The 20281-nt window shown below is 40.9% G+C and overlaps 1 protein-coding gene across 8 annotated transcripts in view; it reads right to left on the reverse strand.

Moving 5' to 3' along the window:
• The window catches only part of EVI5 (ecotropic viral integration site 5), a 197235-nt gene extending 183326 nt beyond the window's left edge, over window positions 1–13909 (reverse strand). For 4 of the 8 annotated variants that reach the window (XM_055340087.1, XM_055340091.1, XM_055340094.1 and 1 more), the window contains exon 1: window positions 13733–13909. The gene's annotated coding sequence lies outside the window, so the exon portion shown is untranslated. Of the gene's footprint in view, window positions 1–12654; window positions 12753–13732 lie in introns of all 8 variants that reach the window. The other 4 variants (XM_055340092.1, XM_055340089.1, XM_055340090.1 and 1 more) reach the window with 2 other exon arrangements.
• Between the last annotated feature and the right edge of the window lie 6372 nt (window positions 13910–20281).

The raw sequence follows: 20281 nt of genomic DNA on the forward strand, positions 1-20281 counted from the left end.
CCCTCTAAGTATCCCAGTCTCACAGCATCCTGCCACCCCTCATAGCGAAGCAACTGGAACGGTATTTAGCTGTTCATTCTTCCCTTCGTCACCTCCCACTTTTTCACTGCAATCTGGCTTCTATGCTACCCTTTTACTGAAACCACTTGCTAAGGTCACTCACCAAGAGCCTCTATCTCTCTACATGTGACCCAGTTTAATACTCTATCCTTTATTTTGTGCCATTTCTCTGTTTAGAAAATGTTAGTTAAGAATTGAAATATCTTGGGATCCCTGGGTGGCGCAGCGGTTTGGCGCCTGCCTTTGGCCCAGGGCGCGATCCTGGAGACCCGGGATCGAATCCCACATCGGGCTCCCGGTGCATGGAGCCTGCTTCTCCCTCTGCCTGTGTCTCTGCCTCTCTCTCTCTGACTATCATAAATAAAAAAATAAAAAAATAAAAAAATAAAAAATAAATAAATAAATAAATAAATAAATAAATAAATAAATAAAAAAGGGATCCCTGGGTGGCGCAGCGGTTTGGCGCCTGCCTTTGGCCCAGGGCGTGATCCTGGAAACCCAGGATCGAATCCCACGTCAGGCTCCCGGTGCATGGAGCCTGCTTCTCCCTCTGCCTGTGTCTCTGCGCCTCTCTCTCTCTCTCTCTCTCTCTCTCTCTCTCTCTCTCTGACTATCATAAATAAATAAAAATTAAAAAAAAATAAAATAAATAAAAAAAAAAGAATTGAAATATCTTGATGAAGTCCCAATAGTTCATTTTTGCTTTTGTTTCTCTTGCCTTCATGGATGTATCTTGCAAGAAATTACTGTGGCCAAGTTACAAAAGGGTGTTGCCTGTGTTCTCCTCTAGGATTTTGATGGAATCTTGTCTCACATTTAGATCTTTCATCCATTTTGGGTTTATCTTTGTGTATGGTGCAAGAGAGTGGTCTAGTTTCATTCTTCTGCATGTGGATGTCCAATTTTCCCAGCACCATTTATTGAAAAGACTTTTTTTCCAGTGGACAGTCTTTCCTCCTTTGTCAAATATTAGTTGACCATAAAGTGGAGGGTCCACTTCTGGATTCTCTATTCTGTTGAGACTTCATCAAAATAAAAGAAGCTTTTGCACAGCAAAAGAAACAGTCAACAAAACTAAAAGACAACCTACAGAATGGGAGAAGATATTTGCAAATGACGTATCAGATAAAGGGCTAGTATCCAAGATCTAGAAAGAACGTATTAAACTCAACAGCAAAGAAATGAACAATCCAATCATGAAATGGGCAAAAGACATGAACAGAAATCTCACAGAGGAAGACATAGACATGGCCAACAAGCACATGAAAAAATGTTCCGCATCACTTGCCATCAGGGAAATACAAATCAAAACCGCAATGAGATCCCACCTCACACCAGTGAGAATGGGGAAAATTAACAACGCAGGAAACAACCAATGTTGGAGAGGATGTGGAGAAAGGGGAAGCCTCCTGCACTGTTGGTGGGAATGTGAACTGGTGCAGCCACTCTGGAAAACTGTGTGGAGGTTCCTCAAAGAGTTAAAAATAGATTCTGCCCTATGACCCAGCAATTGCACTGCTGGGGATTTACCCCAAAGATACAGATGCAATGAAACGCCGGGACACCTGCACCCCGATGTTTCTAGCGGCCATGTCCACAATAGCCAAACTGTGGAAGGAGCCTCGGTGTCCATCGAAAGATAAATGGATAAAGAAGATGTGGTCTATGTATACAATGGAATATTACTCAGCCATTAGAAATGACAAATACCCACCATTTGCTTTGACATGGATGGAACTGGAGGGTATTATGCTGAGTGAAATAAGTCAGTCGGAGAAGGACAAACATTATAGGTCTCATTCATTTGGGGAATATAAAAAATAGTGAAAGGGGATAAAAGGGAAAGGAGAAAAAATGAGTGGGAAATTTCAGAAAGGGAAACAGAACATGAGAGACTCCTAACTCTGGTAAACGAACTAGGGGTGGTAGAAAAGGAGGTGGGCGGGGGGTGGGGGTGACTGGGTGACAGGCACTGAGGGGGACACCTGATGGGATGAGCACTGGGTGTTATTCTATATGTTGGCAAATTGAACACCAATAAAAAATAAACTTATAAAAAAAAGAACTGAAATATCACAGAAAAAAATTATTATTTTTTAAAGATTTTATTTATTCATGAGAGACAGACAGAGAGAGAGAGAGAGAGAGAGAGAGAGGCAGAGACATAGGCAGAGGGAGAAGCAGGCTCCATGCAGGGAGCCTGACGTGGGAATCGATCCCGGGTCTCCAGGATCACACCCTAGGCCCAAGGCAGCGCTAAACCGCTGAGCCACCGGGGCTGCCCAATCACAGAAAAAAATTAAAAGTTTAAATACTCTGTAATCCTACTCTCAAAGATCACCCATTAGCAGCATAGTCTATCTCCATCAAGATTTATTCTTAAAAAAAATTATTTTCTATACATATACTGAGTATATATGTATTTTTAACTTAAAAATTAGATCATACTATACATATATTTGAGAATTTTTAAAATGCATCTCAATCTTCTGTCCTTGTTAGTATTATGTAGTAGCCTAATTAATAGTCTCCTAGAGAGCTCCTCATCATAATACCCAGAACATATGAATGTTATCTTAAATGGCAAAAGAGGCTTGGTGGATTAAGTCAAGGATTTTGTGATGAGTAGGTTATCCGGATTATCTGGATTGGGCCCGTCTGAAGATACTAAACTCCTGGCTTAGAAGAGAGGAAGAGGCCACAAAAGACAACGCAAGTAATACAAAGAATGCAATTCAAACAGCTGGAAAAGGCAAAAGAACAGATTCTGCCCTTGAAAACAGCCCTGCCAATATCTTGACTTTAGCCTAGTGAAACATTTCAGACTTCTGGCCTCCATAACTATAAGAGACTAAGTCTTTGTTTTAACCTAAGTCTGCTAATTTATTACAGCAGCAATAGGAAATGTAGCAATAAATATACAGCATATTACATTAGCTGTATATGTACCATATTTTATTTAGCAACCCCTTTTTTTTAAGATTTTATTTATTTGACACAGAGAGAGTGAATGCACAAGTAGGGGGAGCAAAAGAGGCAGAAGCAGGCTCCCCACTGAGCAAAGAGCCTGATGTGGGGTTCGATCCCAGGACCTCATGACCTGAGCTGAAGGCAAATGCTTAATCGACTGAATCACTCAGATGCCAAATTTAGCAATCCTTTATTGACAGCTACTTGAGTTGTTTTCAATTTTTTATTATTATATACTAGGTGCCATGAATACCTCTAAACACACCTTTCCATATTTCTGTGGTTCTCTAGGAGTTGTTCCATAAAATAAGAGATCAAGAAATGTGAAATTTCAGTGTGCCTGCCTGGCTCATCAAGAACGTGCAGCTCTTGATCTCGAGGTTGTGAGTTCAAGCCCCACACTGGGTATAAAGATTACTTTAAAAATAAAAGGAGAAAAAAAAAGAAATGTGGTACACCTGGGTGGCTCAGTCAGTTGAGCATCTGACTCCTGATTTCAGCTCAGGCCATGATCTCAGGATCATGAGAACAAGCCCTTTATTGGTCTCATGCTGGGTGTGGAGCCTGCTTAGGATTCCTTCTCTCCCTCCCTCTCCCTCTGCCCTTCACCACCCACCTTGCCCTCCCTGCCCACATGCATTCACATGCACTTTGTCAAAAAAAAAAAAAAGTGATATTTAAACTTTTTGCAGATATACATAGAAAAAATTAACCTCCAAAATGGCTGTACTTATTTTTTACTCACAGGCACTACATTCAAGCCCTTCTCTCCTTCTTCAAAGTTCTCAGCTTCTGTTAAATCAGTTTCCTGGTTTTCCTTCTTTGGTGGCTACTCTTTCTGTTCTTTAGCAGACTCCTCTTCATCAGGTCATTTCTGAAACGTCAATGGCCCCCAAAGATCCCATTCTAACCTGGGCTTTTTCCTCACTACATGCACTTCCAGAGCTATCTCATCTACTTCCTTTTACCCCCAATTACTACTTATAAACAAAACAGAATTATTACCCTCTTTTCCCTCCAAAATCTACTCTTCAATGGTTCCATTAATGACTGCCACACCAATATTTACCAGCCTAGAACAGATACATGGAGGTCATTCTGACTCCTCCCTTATCCTCACTCCACATACCCATAGCTCTAGAATCCCCTAAGATTCTCTCTCCCTATCAATTACTTGAAACAGGAATACATCAATTTTCAACTATATTACTTTACTGTGTGTTTTCCCTATCTTAAGTCCTGTGCCCCACTGTACCAGAACAATCTTTCGGAAACTCACTTCTGATTTGTCACTTAACTAGACCTTTCACAGACTGCCCATTAGACTGTAGAATGGTAGAACCACTCAGGAAAAATATATGGCAACGTCTTCTAAAGTTAAACACATATCTGCCCCATGACCCAGTAATTTCACTCCTAGTTATTTATCCAAGAGAAATAAGAAAAAGTATGTCTATAAAGAGACCAATAATCATGTGTTCATGACAGCTTTATTCACAAAAGCCAAATGGCAGAATGGATAAACTATATCATAGTTATACAATGGATAACACACCAACTAAAAAGAACAAACTATTGATATGTGCAAAAACAGTTAAATTGGTTAAATCAAAACAAAACATGGTTGAATTTCAGAAACATGTTGAACAAAAGAAGCCAGACAGAAAAGAATACACACTTATTCTATTTTTATGTAAAGTTCAAGAACAAGAAAAACTACTCTGTGGTAAAAAAAAAATAACAGAGCAGGAACTGACTAAAAGAACCATGAAGGATTATTGCGGGGAGAGGGTGAGAGATTCACAAAGGCATAGGCATTTATCAAAACTCACTGCATTGTATAGTTAAGTTCTATGCTATATATAAATTTACTCCAAAAACTTTTAAAGCAAATATTAAGATTTAAAATTTATTTCACTCAGTATTTTCCCTTACTAGTTATAAAAAGCCTCAAGATTGAGGGGCACCTGAGTGGCTCAGTGGTTAGGTGTCTGTCTTTGGCTCAGGTCATGATCCTGGGGTCCTGCAATTGAGTGTCACATCAGGCTCCTCACAGGGAGCCTGCTTCTCCCTCTGCCTACGTCTCTGCCTCGCCTCTGTGTCTCTCATGAATATTTTTTTTAAAAAAAGCCTCAAGATTTAAGAAAACTATTCATTTACTTTTCTTTTTTACAAAGCTATCATCCCACTTAGAAACAATGTATCAACTGTAACTTCCCCTAGTTGTAAATTTTGTGAAAGGATTTTATCTAGGGATCCCTGGGTGGTGCAGCGGTTTGGCACCTGCCTTTGGCCCAGGGCGCGATCCTGGAGGCCCGGGATCGAATCCCACGTCGGGCTCCCGGTACATGGAGCCTGCTTCTCCCTCTGCCTGTGTCTCTGCCTCTCTCTCTCTCTCTGTGTGTGTGACTATCGTAAATAAATAAAAATTTTAAAAAAAAAAGAAAGGATTTTATCTATGTAGAATAGATCATCATTATCTTCCCAATACCTATCATTATGTTAGACATTGGAGATGCTCAATATGTGTTATCTTGGTGGTTTTTAATGACTTATTGACAATTTTATAGCTTCTTTGTATTTCTAGATCACTTACCGATTCATTTTTCTGATTTTGTATGTTAACACGTAAATGTACCATCATATTTGACAACCTTTATAAACTTTGCTCATTGACGGTAGAAAAGAAGCTTCTCCACATTTTCAAAAAGGCAGTCAAGTCTTTAACTTTGTGCTCATCCCTTACATGTATTTCAGATAAATACTCAAAGGCATTAGACTTTTCATGGGCTTATTCCCTAAAACTCATTTTCAATTTACTTTAAGGGGAATTTCTGGGTGGCTCAGCGGTTTGGCACCTGCCTTTGGCCCAGGGCACGATCCTGGAGTCCCAGGATTGAGTCCCACATCGGCTCCTGGCATGGAGCCTGCTTCTCCCTCTGCCTGTGTCTCTGCCTCTCTCTCTCTAGGTCTATCATGAATAAATAAATAAATCTTAAATATATATATATATATATATTCAATTTACTTTAAGCTCTATCTTCTCACCATCGTGTCTTCTAAACTATCTTGATTTCTAGTATACCTGGTAGTATTAAATTTTTCTCTCATGCAGCTCATTTAAACATACTATATAATTGTTCATTAAAACTACACTTTTATCCAGTATCTATTAACATTTGATCTAACAAACTTACTAAGCATAATTCATGAGAATGTTGGATTCATTTTTAACATAGCAAAAGATCTGTACTAGGCCAAAAAAGAAGACAGCTATTAATCTCTTGAACACCAACTGAAAGTTAAGACAAAATTCCCATCTTCACTTCTGTATCAGTGCTTGCACTTTGCTATGAAAAACAAAAAAGAGGAATGATCAATAATAAAACCAGTTCTGTTCCTATCTCTCATCAAGGTCTCTTCCAAGAACACAGGAATTAGCAGGTCCTCAAGGAGACAGTCCTAATCATGAACCCACAAGACGATGAATAGCGAAACCAACAATGAAGACCAGATAATGGCCAGTTTGACCAGCTTTAGGGAACACGTTTCAGAGTACAACTGTCAGAGCTGGATTAGTACAAAGAACAATTAACAAGCACTAAATCCACATTATCTTTGGCCACTTAAAGGATAAACTGCAAATAGCACAGGCAGGGGAAAGCTCTCTTGAACTACAGATACAATATTAAAAAGACCTGGAAATGGCAACAAATAAACACACCAGGCAATTTGAAATCATGAGAATGGGATGATCCTTTCTGAGCAAACATATGGGGCCACAGCGAACAAGTTCTACCTACAAAACACTAATTAACCTACATGCTTCAAAGAAAGAATTAGCATATGACCAAGATAGACAGTGATAAATGCCAGTGTTATCTTTTATTTATATTTGAATTTTATATGCAAACAGAAGGAAAATAATTGGTGGAGGAGCAAAAAAGGCCATTGAGAATTGTGGGCAGTGATAAGCAAACTTTTACATTTTACAAAACTTGTCAGAAATTAATTTGAAGAGCAAAACGGGGCTGGCAGCTTTTGATGTCAAATAAGGACATTAAGTAATAAAGACAGTAAGAAATCAGTAAAATACCACCACAAATTTCTTATGAAAAAAGACATTTTGGCACAGAAAAGGGCGGACACAATTTAAAGGTAAATACTTTAATTTGTATAAATTTAGCCTAAGAGAAAACAAATTATATTGAGAATAGTCTTTTCATTTCATTGTAAACTTTATGGTAAAAACTGTCTCAAAGACCTTTTGGAAACCTAGAGACTTAATAAGTATTTTAAAGAAAATAAAGAGTACAAAGAACAGCAAAGCTATTAGCGAAACTTAACATAAAGCTTTTAACGGGTGGTTTTATCAGTTTATGTTAACTACAAACTAAAATCGCTACAACTTTATCTTTAGCAATAGTTTCCAATATTTTCTAGTATATAATCTTTCTTCAAAATATTCTTCCTTCAAGGGGAATATAAGGGAAGGGAGAAGAAATGTGTGGGAGATATCAGAAAGGGACACAGAACATAAAGACTTCTAACTCTGGGAAATGAACTAGGGGTGGTGGAAGGGGAGGAGGGCGGGGCGTGGGGGTGAATGGGTGACGGGCACGGAGGGGGACACTTGACGGGATGAGCACTGGGTGTTATTCTGTATGTTGGTAAATTGAACACCAATAAAAATTAATTTATAAAAAAAAAATATTCTTCCTTCATCACCATAGTTGAAGTATTATTGACTGAAAAGACAAAACCACCATTATTTTTAGTAACTTTTATATGTTACAAATATGCAAGATTACTTATTCTTTCAATATTAAATGTTTGATGTCTATATGGATTTTTCACACCCCTTGCAGAGATCCACTATCCTGTTTCTCCAATCATGAATCCCCTCTTCACCAGGAGATTCCCACTTTATACAAAGTATCAGTTCACTAGACTGGCTTACCTTTGAAACCATTTCCAATCCTAAGAATGTACAATTCTGGGACAAGAACTTCTTGAAAGAATTTGGGGACTTCTATAAAAATGACAGTTTGGTCCAATATTTAGGTACTCTCCCTCCTGACACTCTACTTAGATAACAGTAAAGAGATTTAAAAGATATAGCCCTACAAGTAGAAGACAAGAGTGAACAGCAGATGGCAACACATTTTTGTATAAAGGAAAGCAGATGATGGACTGCAGATTGAACACACACATCTAATTTTCCTCTCTCCCCAAAACTCTACTAAAACAAGGATAAAGAAAATGATGTTGTGTTCTGTTTTTAGCTCATAAACCATAAGGACAGAAGAACAGAAGAGATGACAGCAATAAAATTTTGGAAGCTGGAAAGAAGATGGAGAAGTGGTAACCGACTTTGTTAAAGACAGCCAAATTACAAACTAGCAGTGCTGGCAACTCAGAACAAACCTAATTTATACTATACACTCCTCAAAAGGCTCCAGGACTGCCAAAACAAAGAGGGGTATGGGAGACTAAAGAAAAGGATCAGGTGAAAGCTATGAACATTTAGAAACCTAGACCCCATTCCTCCTCAAGCTGCTGGGTGGCCCATCCTCAGTGCAGCAGCTGATTGGAGATTTATTCTCTCAAGAGGGTAAACCACACATGGTGGAAGACACAGGTATCCCAACAAAAAAAAAAGCAAATTATGTGATCTTATATACTAAATGTTCTTTTTTTAAAAAAAAAAAAAGGTTTTATTTATTTATGAGAGAGAGAGAGAGGCAGAGACACAGGCAGAGGGAGAAGCAGGCTCCATGCAGGGAGCCTGACATGGGACTCAATCCCAGGTCTCCAGGATCACGCCCTGGGCTGAAGGCGGCGCTAAACCGCTGAGCCACCCAGGCCGCCCCTATACTAAATGTTCTATGGCTCATTACCTAGTCCCTTTTCTAGAGTTCTCAGATCACTGGCAACCAAACTGCTACCCTCCAAGAACAAAACTGAAAGATACTCTCTGGGAAATCTGGCCAGACCAAAAGGAAAGACGCTAGAGTAACTCCAACAGTCCACCTGAACCAATGGTTTCAATCTTGGCCACAAAGGGGAATCACCTGGACAACTTTAAAGAATATGATGTTAATCTATGGGGATAGAAATCAGAATATCGGTTGCCTCTGGGCAGGGAGTAAGGAAGACAAAGAGATATAAAGGAATTCTTTCTAAGGTTCTCTGTATCCTGTGTTGATGACATGGGTGTATACATGACAAAATCAAACTATACTTAAAATTTGTGTATCTTTCTGTATGCAATCATACCTAAATGTTTAAAAAATATTGCTACTTGGGTCCTAATCTGAGTGATTCAGCTGTATTTAGTTTAGCTATGTGTTTGTGTATTTTTAAAGTTCCCCATATGATCCCTGGGTGGCTCAGTGGTTTGGCGCCTGCCTTTTTGCTCCAGGGCGCCATCCTGGAGTCCCGGGATCGAGTCCCGCATCGGGCTCCTGGTGTGGAACCTGCTTCTCCGTCCTCCTGTGTCTCTGCCTCTCTCTATCATAAATAAATAAATAAATAGATAGATAGATAGATAGATAGATAGATAGATAGATAGATAAATAAATAAATATTTAAAAAAATAAAGTTCCACATATGATTCTAATGTGCAACTAAAACTGAGAACCACTGTTCTATGGAGTTCATAGAGTAAAACTGGAAGTAAGCCCCACCTACAAGCTCAGGGCTTCCAATCGGCTTTCAGTTGTCCACTCTCACTCATGAACAAAAACCAAGTATTATCAAAACTCTGAGGAGGATCTCTAGTGCTGAGGCTATGCCAAACAGAAAAAAAGTAACTTGGAGGAAACAAACTATGCAAGGAAAAAGAAAGCTTAAAGAAACTATCTTTAACATTCTCAGATAGATAAAAGATAAGGCATTCATGAAACAAGAAAGACATAGAAAAATACACAACTGAGTAGAAAAGAAGCCAAACCTACAGGCCTGCATAAGGGAATATGGTCAAAAGCTGATATGCTTCACTCATAGAACCCCAGGCAGGGTCAGGACTTGGAGTTTCCAGACAGTATGTGGTCAGTCACTGGGGGAGAGGTATGGGGCTGAAGAGCAGGTTAGCAATTTAAAGTCTGCATCAAGGGCAGCCCCAGTGGCTTGGCAGTTTAGCGCCACCTTCAGTCCACGGCGTGACCCCCAGTCCACGGCGTGACCCCAGAGACCAGAGATCGAGTCCCATGTCAGGCTCCCTGCATTGAGCCTGCTTCTCCTTCTGCCTGTGTCTCTGCCTCTCTTTCTGTGTCTCTCATGAATAAATAAATAAAATTTTTAAAAAATTTAGTCTGAAAAAAAAAAAATTTAGTCTGCATCAAATTTATAAAATATAGACCCTCTAGTTCCCTTCATTTATGTCAACTCATAAATTTATTCTCTAGAAACAGTGACTTGGAGAGACTCCAGACTCCCAAAGACTGGAGTGAGGCTAAGGTTGAAAGCCAAGGGATTAAGCAGAGGCTTGTATAGTGAATAGCAGCCCCTACCCACCCACAGCCTACTTCCTTTGCTCAGCTCTCAGAACAGTGCGAGCCAGTCATATTACCTCCCCCACTTTCTCCCCTGTCCAGTTTAAATGTCTTTTTTGCATGCTGCCAAACCAATTTTGATAATAGCACTTTTGGAGGATAAAGGTCTCTTCTTGAATTTCTACTTACCCCTCCTAGACTCTAAACCCCTTAAGGGCAGGGGCAGCATCTTAATCAGCTTTGTATCTACAAAGGCCTAACACAGTGATTTTCAATATACTCAATACTATATACTCCTTAATTGGTACTAGACTAGACACCACACACACACACACAAAAAAAAAAAAAAAAAACCCTTGGAAAACTAGAACATACAAAGTATATAATTTGGATTCGGTCCTGAGTGAAGATTAAAGTCTTAAATCAGCTGTACTTCTATATAGTAGCCACAAATGACATTTTAAAATATCATTTAAAGGGGATCCCTGGGTGGCTCAGTGGTTTGGCGTCTGCCTTTGGCCCAGGGCGCGATCCTGGAGTCCCAGGATCGAGTCCCGCGTCGGGCTCCTGGTGTGGAACCTGCTTCTCCATCCTCCTGTGTCTCTGCCTCTCTCTTTCTCTCTCTACATCTATCATGAATAAATAAATAAGTAAATCTTTAAAAATATATATATATCATTTAAAGTGACATCAAAAATTTCAAATAGCTAATAAAAGATATGCAAGACTTTTACACAGAAAACTACAAAACATTACTGAAATTTTAAAAAGACTTAAATAAATACAAGTATATGCCACGCTCATAAACTAGAAAACTCAATGTTAAGATACTCTCCAAATTGATATATATAGATTCAATTCCAATTTCCAAAATCTGTTGAAATTGACAAGCAGAATCTGAAATTTATACGGAAATGCTAAGAGGCAAGAACTGACCAATATTTTAAAAAAAACAAAGTTAGAGGCCTTATACTATCACATATCAAGGCTTATTATACAGTTACATTAATAGTGATACTGGTGCAAGGATAACAAATAGACCAGTAAAACAAAATACAGTATCCACAAACAGATCCACACTTAAACAATCACCTGATTTATGAGAAAGTGCCACACAGTGCAGAGGGACAAGTATGGTACTTTATTTTCAAAAATGGTGCTAGGTCAAAAAGATATTCACCTGGCTAAAAGTGAATCTTGATCCCCTACAATCCACCTGAAATTTACTCGAAATTGCACAAATTAAATGTGAAAAGTAAAACAAAACTTCTGTAAGGAATAAAACTTCTGTAAGGTAACATAGGAAAATATCTTCATATTCTTAGGCTAGGCACGATTTCTTAAATAGGGCACAGAAAGCAGTACTCAAAGAAAAACAGTAAATACATTTCATTGAAATTAACAATGCCCATCAAAAAAAAAAAGAAAACACTATTAAAAGATGGAAAGACAAAATGGAATAAGATAAACTATGTATAGGTTAGAGATATAGATGTGTGTGTGTGTGTGTGTGTGTGTGTGCGCGCGCCTCCCAGAAAGGGAGGGCTCTTATCGAAAAAATCCTAAAAAATAAGACTCAGACATCTCAGAAAAGACATACAAATGACCAATAAAAGATAAAACCACAACCATTAGGAAAACACAAAATAAAACCACACTACTATATTATTGCACCTCTACCAGAATAGCAAAAATGTTTTGAACTGACAAGCATCAGCAAGAATGTGGGGTAATTGGATTACCATTCCCTGCTAATTAGCACAACCACTTTGGGAAAATGTTCAACAGTACCTAATGCTAGAGGTTTATTATTCAAATACCTCACAAACCAACAATTCCACTCCCAGGTCTAAACCCCAACCTAGGGATCCCTGGATGGCCCAGCGGTTTGGCGCCTGCCTTTGGCCCAGGGCACGATCCTGGAGACCCGGGATCGAATCCCACGTCGGGCTCCCGGTGCATGGAGCCTGCTTCTCCCTCTGCCTGTGTCTCTGCCTCTCTCTCTCTCTCTGTGACTATCATAAATAAATAAAATAAAATAAATATAAAAAAAAAATAAACCCCAACCTAGAAATATTGTTTCCTGAACTGCGATGGCACACTTAGTAATAAAAAAAAAATCCTTTACCTGCACTCTGGATTGTGCACTTTTTCTGTTTATTATTCTTCAATAAGTTTTCTAAGTTTTCTTGACACAAAGTTCTCAGAGACCGTAAGGCTAGCGTTCTAGAACAAAAAAGGAGCTTCAGGTGAACTCAACAAAGTTTACGAATGAAATTAAAAACCAAAAAGAAAAAAAAAACTACTAACACATATCAGTCCAGAACAAAAGTAAAAACCACCAACAGATAGCTTTTCTTGATTTTCAAGGAGCACTGGGTTTCTCTCATTTCAGCGAAGAAAGGAGTTTATTATTCTACAGTGTAACCCAAAGAAATCTTTGCAAGAAAATGCTGCTTTTTCAAAGTCACCTCTAACGGCAAAGGATACAGGGAAAAGCAAAGGAACCACTCCAAAAGTTTTTGTTAACTCTTCGTTGAAAGGGTGACAACTGACTTAAGACGCCCCCCCCCTCAAAAAAAAAAAAGGCACAAAGAAATCACGGCAATTCTAAAGCAAGCACCAACACCACAATCCAATGTAGCGGAAACTCTGCGGTCAATCTGAGGCTTGCCCGGCTAGTCATGAGGTGATCCGGGCACGGGTGCGATCGCTGCCCGAGCGCATCCCTGGGGCTCACGCAGCACACCTGGCGAGCCCGTCACCCACCCGCCCGGAGAAACGCCTTGCGCAGAATCCCGGGGCCCACGTAAAGACGCCAACTTTGCAAGTCAGGGGCGCCGGCGGTCTCAGTCCGCGAAGACGCCCGGCGAGCATGGACTCCCGGCCTCGAGGGCGGGGCCGAAAGGTCAGCGTCTCCCGGGAGCCGCGGGCGAGCGCCCCCGAAGCCGCCCGGTCCCTCCGCCTCGCGGCGAGTCCAGTGCAGGCGCCGCCGGCGAGCTTCCTAGCCGGCGCCCGCGCGGGGAGGGTCCCGGGCCGCCGCGGCCTCGGCGAACTTAGGCCCCGGCGGCGCCGAGCGCGCCCGCCCCGCTCGTGCGGCAAGTTCGGCGGCGGCCCCCGCGCGCCGCGCCGCGGCCCCGCCGTCCGCCGTGCGCCCAGCGGAACCCGGGCTCGCGGCCCGCCCGGCCTGGCGCGGCGCCCCTCACCTTGGAAACGTTGGGTGGACTCCGCCGTAAACATTAACTTCCCATCCAGCCGGCAGCCTCGCCGCCGCGTCTCAGCGCCTCGGCCCCGCTCCGGCTCCCCGGGCCGCCTTCCTCGCCCCCCGGAGCGCCGCGCCCGCCCGGCAGCTCAGGGCCGCCTCCGAGCCTCGCGCAGCCTGCGGGCGCCGCCGCGGCGCTGCTCCCCGACCCCCGGCCCCCTGCCCTGCCCGCCCGCAGGCTCCTCCGGGGTCCGGCCCGCCGCGTCAGGAAAGCCCAGGGCGCAGGCGCGGCGGGGCCTTAAAGAGACCGGCCGCCTCTACCGCATAATGGGTTCGAGCAGGTTAGGGGCCGGGCGGCCGGAGAAGAAAAGGAGAAGCCGAAGGGATTGGGCCGTGGGGGAACGGGGGCGGGGAAATCCCGCTCCCTCCTCCGCCTCTCTTTGAAAGCGCTCAGCCCTCGGCCTTACAAGCTGCAGACTTCCCGGTCTCTTGAACCGCCCCCTTGCGCGTGTGAGCTGCCCCGGACACACACACCCCCCAGCGGGCCCCGCACGACCCCGAGCTCGCAGCCGCGGGCCTCCCGCTACCGCCTCGCCCACGCGCCTCCCAGGCCGCCGGTCCGCGGCGCCTAGCGCAGGCTTCCGAAAGGCCCCCCGAGCTCCCCGAGAGCGACCTCGGTCACTCTCCAAAACAATGATCACTGTGCAAATACCATTTGTGATGGCAAATGCTTCTACCTTCAGTCGTCGGGACACGCTGGGTTTATGCAGAGTCCGACAGGGGGCGGAACATGGGCACAAACACGTGAAGTCCAGCCGGGCGGCCATCCAGTAGCAACGAAGAAATAAATTCTTAGAAGTAGTGAGTTTGGGACCGAAACTATCTACCAATTCCAGTCCAACTCCAAGAAAGGCGAACAAGAAAAAATGAGAAGAGCAATATAAATTACTTTCATTACACATTTGTAAGTTACAAAATGACAACTGCCAGCACAAAAGGAGGACTCCAAAATTGTTTGCCTAAATATTAGATAGCCCCTGGTTATTTTCTGATATAAATTTACAGTCTCCAGAAGGGATTCCACTGTGGTAAGCATTTTAGAGAAAAGAACTCTCCTTTAAAAAAAAAAAAAAAAAAAAAACGGCTTAGGAAATACTAAAATATAGGAAGTAGAAACATGCCCTCCACCCAGCTAGCAACTTTGAACCCTTGAAATTTTAAGGGGCAAACTTTTTCATGACTTTTAGGTCATGCCATTATTTAAAGTCAATTTTGGTCAACAATTTTATGGAAACTGAATCCATTTTGTATAAGAAAGTTAAGAGATAGGGCAGGCCGGGTGGCTCAGCGGTTTAGCGTCTGCTTTCAGCCCAGGGCGTGATGTGATCCTGGAGACTTGGAATCAGGTCCCACGTAGGGCTCCTTGCATGGAGCCTGCTTCTCCCTCTGCCTGTGTCTCTGCTCTCTCTCTCTCTCTCTCTCTCTCGCTCTCTCTCTCGAATAAATAAATAAAATCTTAAAAAAAAAAAAAGAAAGTTAGATATTTTGAAAATCTACTTCTCCTTCCTGTATTATATCTATCAGCAAATCCTCTGAAATTTTCCTTGAATCTGTTCTCTCATACCTCCTTCATCACCACCCTAGTCTAAGCCACCTGGGTGAAGGGGGAGTGCCTAACCTACTCTTCTAAATGGCTTACCCACATTCGCCCTAGTTTCTCTCTCATCTCTTCTCCACACAAAAGACTACATGTGACCCTGTCGCTTCCCAGGTAAACCACTTACATAGCTTCCCATTCTCTTAGACAAAATCCCTTACTAACCAAGCCCTGCATATTCAGGTGCCTTGTCAATCAATCTCTTCTCTCCATCTTATCTTACTGTTCAAACTACTTCTGTCTCTTCCAACCTGCTCTCTGTCCCATTCACACTGGCCTCCTCCAATCCCTCAAATCTTCCTCTTTCCACAGAGCTTGTGCATATGCTTTGTTCAGTGCAAGTAGCATTTCCAACCTTCATCCTTCTGACTTCAGTCAGCTCTTGTCTCTACCTCTGAGAAGCACCTTCAGACCTCACCTTGGTCTCTTCTTATCACAGTGTGCTAAAATGGTAGTTGTATAATTTTGTTGAATTTTTATTCCCCACCACTGGACTATTACATTCATAAGTCCAGGAGCTTGGTTTTCTTTGGATCATGTTTATATTTCCATATTTGTTCAATATGTTTCTGTTTAATTGATGAATGAAAATCATAGAATGTTAGAATTTGAACAAGATGTGGCTTAAAGATTACCTAAGTCATAGAAAGGTAAAATGTCACAGTTTGACATTTGGAATCAGAAACTAAAAAAAACTCGTTATTTTTAAAACCGATTTTATATTGTTTTAGCTGGGCTATCACAATATTCTTTGGGTAACCTATAAAATGGAGTTCTCAAAGCTCCTGGTATAAACCCCTATATTAATGGTAGCTACAGGACAGGCCCACATGGAACTAATAACATTGGTTGCTTCAAGAGAGGAAAACTGGGTGCCTGGGAGACAGGACTGCCCTTTTGTACCTTTTCAGTTTCCACCCATGTGAATATATTACCTTTTAAAAAATAAATAAATCACACAATAGAGTGCTTACTGTATGGTTTTATTTATTTGAAGTTCCAGAAAAGGCAAAACCAAATCAGTGGTGAAGAAAGTATAACTGGTTGCCTCTGGTAGGGAATTTACTTTGAAGGTACATGAGAGAAATTTCTGGGTAATAAAAATGGTTTAAATCTTGATAGGGGTATGAGTTACAAAAGTGTGTTCATTATGTCAAAAACCGTACAGTTAACATTTCAATTAATGTGAATTTTACCTTGAAGAACTATATAAAAATAAACAAGATTTACTATTTTAAAAATAAACTAACACACGGTTGAGTACTTTCTGTGTATGAGTATTGGCAAGGGCTGTACAAATGTTATTTTAATCTTTGTAGTATGGTCATGAAGCAGATATTATTATAACTACCTTGCATATGAGAAAAATGAGACAGTAAATACCAAGTAACTTGCCCCTATATAGACTGGAAAATGGTGAGGCAAGGCTTTGAACCCAGTCAGTCTAATGCCAAAAGTAGTTTATATATATTGTCCACTAGATCAAGAGCTTTTAATGATTGAAATCATACTGTCTTACTTCTCAGTAGCCCCAGTACTTGCACAGTAGCTGTTCAATGTTTTTTGAATGAATGAAAAAGAACACGCTTAGTGTGATTTTATTGATACAAATTATATATTTTTTAAGGTTTTATTTTATTTACTTGAAAGAGAGGGAGGGAGAACACGAGTGGGGAGGAGGGGGCAAGAGGAGAAGTAGGTTCCCCTCTGAGCAAGGAGGCCCGCGCAGGGCTCCATCCTAGGACCCTGAGATGGTGACCCGAGCTGAAGGCAGACACTTAACTGACTGAGCCTTCCAGGTGTCCCCAAATTATATTTTTTTAATTGGCACTATATAAATATTAATATGTATGAATATAAAATACATATACGTATTCCAAATAATCTAAATAATCAGCATCGCTGTGTTAAATGCCTGAGATATTTTATCTTAAATGGCTGGAGGAGAGAAGCTCCATTAGCTCTGACGCTCTAGCAATCTCCCTGCTTTACCCCTTTCCTGCATTCACTCAGTTTATTTGATGAAAGAGCTTACACTTTAACTTTTCACTGAAATAGCTCAATCCAACCAGAGAAATAGCTAATTCTGATTTCTCACAAGTGCTTGAGCACTTGCGTAAGTGAAATTCTACCGTGTGAATTCCACACCAACACCACCTCTGCTCCAGCTCGCAACCTCTCTGCTGTTCGCACTCTGGGACTTCAAAATAGAGGAAGCATGGGTGCAGTGGGCAGTGGCACCCTCCTTGAAGACTGTTAAATTTGAAGTAAATTAAGTTAGAAATTCAAAAGTTTTCTATGTTCTAATGTCATACACCTTGGCATTGATTTGTGTCACCACACAGGAGAGGGTCTGAGCTCTATTCCCTCTAAACCCAGCAAGGGTTAAATCTCAAAACACCAAGCATTCAACTGCCAAAGGTGTTTTATAAGTCAGCCTCGTGAGTCATTGCTCACAGAAAGGAAAAGCAAAGGAGGCATTCTCCTGAGAGGCAAAAAACTACCCAGTATACGGAAGAGGAACTCACCAGTGGAGTGGAACCACACCCCACCCTCACCCTGGGCATCTGGCATTTGGGGCTTCCTTAGAGAACCAGGGCATCTCAGTTACATTCTAGGATTGCACTGTCCCATACAGCAGCCACTAGCCACATGTGCTTGTTTACATTGAAACTTAAATTAAAATTTGTTTCCCACTCACACTCACACATTTCAAGTGTTCAGTAATAGCTGTATGTGGCTATTGGCTACTATCTTGAACAGCACAGATATAGAACATTTCCATCTATCAGAAAGTTCTCCTGGCGGCACTCTTCTAGAAAAAGAAAAAAAACAACACTCCATTGAGACTTCAGCTAATGTTCAAAATCTCTTGCTTTGAAAAATGAAAGCTCATGATGAAATAGGGAAAGCCTATTTCACTTGGCTCATTGATTTCCACAACTTGAATCCAAATTCACTTGAGCACCAAAGTTGTGGCCTCTCAATGTATCAAAGTTTTAAGAATGGCTTTAACCTCACTTATTTCTACCACAGTCCATTGTTTGCAAGATACATTATCTTAGAAAAGAACATTGTTAAGAGGCACACAGTTCTCTTGTCATCTCTTGGCACTTTGTGCACAGGTAGAGACTAGATCTGCCACAACTGTGGTAAAGAACTAGCTCTCTGGCTCGAGAAATGGGACATTTGTATATGTGATATTAGACATTCACACTATCAATCCAACAACTTTTAAAATTGAGGCACCAAAATGGGACATCAATAGAGGGCCGGTTTCCATCCCAGCAAATCTTTTCTTTACTTTCTGAGATAACTGTTTTAAAGCAAGATAAAATTTGATGCAACTAAAATAGTAATTTCACTTAAACTATCCAATTATCTGAGAATTAGTAACCTCTACTAGACTGTGACCTAAAATTTCAAATGTAAAAAAAAAATAAATAAATAATAAATAAAATAAAGTAAAATTTCAAGTGCTTGCCAAAACTGTGCTTTAACCTCTTTGAGATCCAATCTTCTCATCCATAAACTATGAAATAATAATCATATGGACATAAGCACTGAAGCGACAATTAAATGAAATAATATATGCAAGGCACACAAGCAATTCAACAAATGGTAGCAATTGTAATTGCTATTAAACAAAGCAATAAAGAACCAAGGTGCGAAAATAGATTAAAGATTTTTTAAGACTCTGAACTAGAAAAATCCTGACTCTACCCCCTGCTAATTGGCCTGTAACTCCTGTAGCCTTCAGTTACTTCGTCAAGCAATAAGTATAATAGTTGCCAAAGATTGAGATACTGAGATGTGTTATTTCATGTGAAAATGGTCTAACAGTAAAGTACAAACTTTAGCCAATGTTAATTAACACTCTGCCCTCATCTCCACAAAAAAAGGATGAGGAAACTACATTAGGAAGGTATTGCTTTATGATCAAATTAATTTAGCTTTTATTATAAACTGCACTCCCAAACAACAGGGAAGCCACCACTGCTGAAGTCATCACTGAAAGACCACACAACCTTCAACACTGCCACCAAATGGAATTTGTGAATGAATACTATGGCAACCCAGGCATTTTTCTAGCTATTCTTTCTCTGCACATGAAAAATTTGAAGCCCTTATGTACTCATCAGTTCTACTCTGAGAATGCACATTCAAGAAAGATAATCAGTAGCCTCTTACAGCAAGGAAAAGAAACAGTATTGAATTACAAAAAGTCAGTTACTAAAATACCTCTCCTACGGGTGTGAAATTAAACCTAATGCTCATAAATTCGTATTAATCCCTTGAATGGTTATAATACAATAATATCCTTAAAACTGAAGAAGTGGTAACAAGCTGTTCCTGTGTTTTGAAGACTAAGTTCAGTATATAAACCCCAACTCAGTAATAAAATATCTCATGTTGCAGTGCTTACATTTTTAGAAGTTTTGATAAAATCAAACATTGTAGACATTTAACTGTTTCCCACTAGCATTTCTAAAGGCAGCATTTTGGTGGTAACCATGATAAGCAAAGACAGGGAGACTGGGGATTTGAATTGAATTTATAGCTGACTCACAGGGAGTGTTTACAGTGACTGCCACTGGGATCCACCCATTTAACACCCTTTCAGTTCCACCTTATACATTTGTTTGGTAGAACCTTTAGAGGAAGTTGGGAATGTGGAGGACTAGAAATGCCTCAAGTAATCAATGCTTTTTTGGTCTTTTGAGAAACTAATTGATTTTGTTTTTCTTCCACCTTTCCTTCCTTTCTCCTTCCCTCCCTTCCTTGCCTCCTTTCTTTCTTCCTTTCTCTTTCCTCCCGTAAATGGCTTGACTTGTCTCAGGATGACAACTGTCTATGAACTGCTGTATTCTGAGGCATGGGCTAGAAACTGATGCT

The sequence above is a fragment of the Nyctereutes procyonoides genome, unplaced genomic scaffold, assembly GCF_905146905.1.
Source record: "Nyctereutes procyonoides isolate TBG_1078 unplaced genomic scaffold, NYPRO_anot_genome, whole genome shotgun sequence".
NCBI lineage: Eukaryota > Metazoa > Chordata > Mammalia > Carnivora > Canidae > Nyctereutes > Nyctereutes procyonoides.